This window comes from Tinamus guttatus, unplaced genomic scaffold (genome assembly GCF_059628265.1).
Source record: "Tinamus guttatus ecotype Peru unplaced genomic scaffold, ASM5962826v1 Tinamus_guttatus_pri_ptg000314l, whole genome shotgun sequence".
Classification (NCBI taxonomy): Eukaryota; Metazoa; Chordata; class Aves; order Tinamiformes; family Tinamidae; genus Tinamus; species Tinamus guttatus.
In genome coordinates, this window is record NW_028288848.1 from 3,725,147 (window position 1) to 3,729,183 (window position 4,037).

The following is a 4,037-nucleotide window of genomic DNA, read 5'->3' on the forward strand; positions in this document are numbered from 1 at the left end:
TGAGTGAAAAAAAAAATAGATTTTCTAAACTTTCACCTGGAAGGATGTGAAGTGCTGATTAGTTTTTATATCTTTTTTATCCAGTGCTTGGCTAGATTCTAGTAGATGTGCTTAACTTCGAGTATATAAATGTTCTTGCTCTTGAGTTGTGAGAAAAAGCTGGAGAAGATTCACTTGTTTTGTGTCTTTTCAGATATATGAATAGCTAAAAATTGGCACATCCCCAGCAAACAAAAGGAGGAGGTAGTTCTTCAAACCACACATACCTACGGAACTCCTTGCTGTGGATTACTGCACGTAGATGAGCCATAGTTGCTTTGGGAAGTCTTTGAGTTGCAAATTGCTAAAGGTTGGAGAGTATTTTGAAGAAGTAATTCTGCACATCTGCCCAATGCTCAAGTTCTTTCCTTAGCATCTGCTTTTCGTCACTCTCAGACGTGCAGTCCTAGGTGGCCCTGATTCGTTATGTTCATTTCTAGGATAAGTGGACACAAGACCAGGTTTACTATGAACAGAGGCATGGTTGGAGAGAGTTCTTCAGAGCATAAGGGACCCTAGTAGTTTACCCAGCTACCGTGCACACTTGACAGCCCTTTGAGACTTCCTAAGTGGTCCATAAATATATTAATTTTTAGAATGAACTGTAGCCTATGTGATATGTAGTATCAGTTATCAGTTCATAGTTTCAGCTCAGCTACCTTGCATCAAATTTACATAGATGAGTGTATGAGGGGAAAAGTGCCTCTTATTTTCATATTATTATTCTAAATAAGGATTTGGAATATGCTTATGAAGATGATGCATAGATTTCCACAGGCATTAAACTTTTGATTTAATTCCATCTACATATGGACCTGAAATGAACCATTACAGTAACTCGAGGTTTGTCAAAAAAAAAGCAAAAATATTGACTAGCAAAGAAAAAATACTGCTAAAATTTGTAGTAGTCAGAGTATCTTGTTTTTGAGTTGAAGAGATGCAAAACTGTCTGAAGGTTTTTCAGATTTCTGAAAAAGTACCTCGAAATGTCAGTTTTAATGAGTTTTCAATGAGCTCTTCATGTGACGCAAAGTACTCTTATGTCAACCTTAAAAATTCCAAGCTATTTAGATTTCCTACATAAGGAATTTCTTTCACAGAGATATTTCATACCTGAGGATCAAAACAGTTCTTCAGGATGTTTAGAAGAAAATTAAGAAAAAATCAAGAAAATAAAGAAGTTTCAGGTGAGATCTCAAGTCTGAAAAGCAGCGTCTTTCTCATTTTTTACTGACTCAGTGCTCATTGGAACAAGAGACTTTTTGTTCTTCTGATTGGAAAACAGCTGGCACATTATAATAAAAAGATTAGATTATAAGTTCAAGAAGTTGTAACCCTATAATTTTCGGGGTGATGTTTCGTCATGACCATTTAATTCCCGCAGACTTAGCCTGTGACAGGTTTTAACTCGCAACAAAGGTTGTGATTATCTGGGGCTCATGGCAGGAGAGCTGCTTACTGGCCTCAAACCCAATCTGTATCTTTGGCTTTATATCTACTACCTGTGTTACATGTTGTGCCGCAGATGTCTGTTACATATAGGCTTAATTATACAACTAATGAGAATTAGTTCTATACTATGCACAGCACTGCATGAATGGGAAAGCCCCCATGGATTTTCACTGATGGAGAAACTTGCCATAACTAAATATTTACTTTATCAGCAGGGTTATCTGTGATAAATGAAATTTCAGCTTGGGGGGCTGTGGTGAAGTTCAGTGGGAACAGGAGTGAAACTCTGCAGGCTGAGACTTCAGATATTTGTTATTTAGGCTGTGTGTTCACAAGGACAGGAGCTGATCTGAGTCTTCAAAGCTAAGTAGGAAACTCGCTCGGGTCTGGGAGAGCCCTGCTTGGTGGCCTCACGGGCGGCAGAGCGACTTTCACCAGCCAAATTAGTATATTTAAAAAAAGGTCCCTCAGGAAAAGGAAGGAATTTTATTTTATTACTTAAAACTTGAGTCTGCTGAATACTAAAAGACCTATCTAATAGCAATACATTTTTTAAAGTGATAAAATATTTACAGTTGGAGCCTTCAGCAGAGGAACAGTAGAGTATGTTTATTTCGCAGTTCAGTAAATTATATATATACACCAAAAATCAAATTGATGCTTTCAGCTGATTGTGTTAATCCAAACAAGCTTTCTTTGTGCTTTTTAATCTGGAGAATTTGTTTTTCATTCCTATGCACATAATTATCAAAGCATCTATTAGAAACTATAAATAAATCCTAAAATTTGTTTCCAGACTCTAAATACACAGTGTGACTGCGGGGCATATCATTTCTCAGCAGAAATTAGTGGTTTTGTCACTCTCCTTGGGCCCTTGCTAGACCCTTCAAGGAAAACTGCAGTGATAGCTAAATAAATATTTGTAAAATAAGAACATATATATTGAAATTCATGCAAAACAATGTTTAGAAATATCTGGCAACGTTTCCGTCTCTGCGCTACCACAAAGAGTGCTTATATATTTCCAGAAACTTTGCCAAGTTGATTTTTTTAAGCTTTGCAATAATTTACCCCTGCTCAAGCTCCCTGGTGAAGCCTGACTGGTGGCAGGGGAGAGGGACAGCCTGTGTGCCCAGCACTAGCTCTGCTAGGAGCCTATGCTTCCTTCCTTGCTCTGCTGATGTAGTGCACAGGGTTAGGGAACATCTTTTTAAGGAAAAAGAACATGCTCAGCAGGACTTCCAGGAGCTTCAAGGCACCTAATTCCCAGAGTTTTCAAGTCCCTGTAAGTGCAGCATCTTGGCAGCTCCACCATGAAATATTGAGGTTGTGTTTCTCTCCTGACCTTGAAAGATTGCACGGGGAAATACTGGAGCAGCATGACAAGGGACTGGGAGGTGGCAGCCTGGTGAGCAGGTTCTTGAAGTAGTAGTAGCTGAGGGAAATGTGAAAGACCAAATCTTTCACCTAATACCTGTCTTTTGATGGAGCCCAAGGCAGACTTTCATTTTTTGCTTGTAAAAGTGATTTTTCTTTCTTTTATTTATTTATTTATTTTTGACTCAGACCTGTTTTGTAACTCAGACTGTATTTGGGCTATTTCACCCATGTGTGGGATGAGTTAGCCAAACCCAGAAGGGGTGAGAGCAGGGTTCAGTTTCGATGATTTTTTTTCCATAACTTGCACACAGGGGAAAGACCCACTGTGTACCTTTCTCAGTCAGATTCCCCTGAATGCTTTGGGAGAGAGGCACAAGTTGTATATAAAAGTAGGGGATGCTTTTGGTTAGGCAAGAGCTGTTGTTGCTTATCTCAGCAGACTTCACCCTGCACAAGGTCTAGCTGATCATTTGAAAGGAACAACTTGCAAGAGAAGAAATTTCTGATCCAAATTTAGAAAAATGCTAAAAAAAAAGAAAAAAAAAAGGATATCTATTTGTGTGTGCATGTGTTTTTGTGTTTACCCTTGTGCACACATATTTATTTGGAAATGTGCCATCTCCTCTCCTTCCCATTGGCTTCCTGTTTGCCACTGCTCATTGCTGCATGTCCATGATGTGACCTGCAGGATCTAGTGTCTCCTGGGTCTCCCTGAGGTTCCAGGGGCATGACTTTGAGCTGCCTGATGGATTTGTGCTGAAGGCTGTTGCTGGTGGCCTTGCTTAGATGTAGTCATTCATTACAAAGTCACTCAGGAGTACTTGAAGGTGGCCAGCTGCACTGCTGTCACTTTGCTTTGCTATTGCAACTGGGGGGCCTTTAGTGTGATAAGCCAAGAGATCACTCTGGTCATGCTGCATGTAATAAACAAGCAATGTGACAGAAAAAATATAAAAAGTGTGAAGAAAATGGCAATACAGCAGAAGTCAGGCAATGATCAGGAGCAACTCCCCTTTAATTGCAGACCTGCTCTGATTACCTTTCACTTATAGGCAAGCATCCTCCTCACCAATGCTGCATTCAGACCGTTTTTGAGTCTCAGCTTCCCTCCAGCACTGAAACAGGCACAGCCTTCACTAGGTGAATATGGATTTTCCTTAGCATGA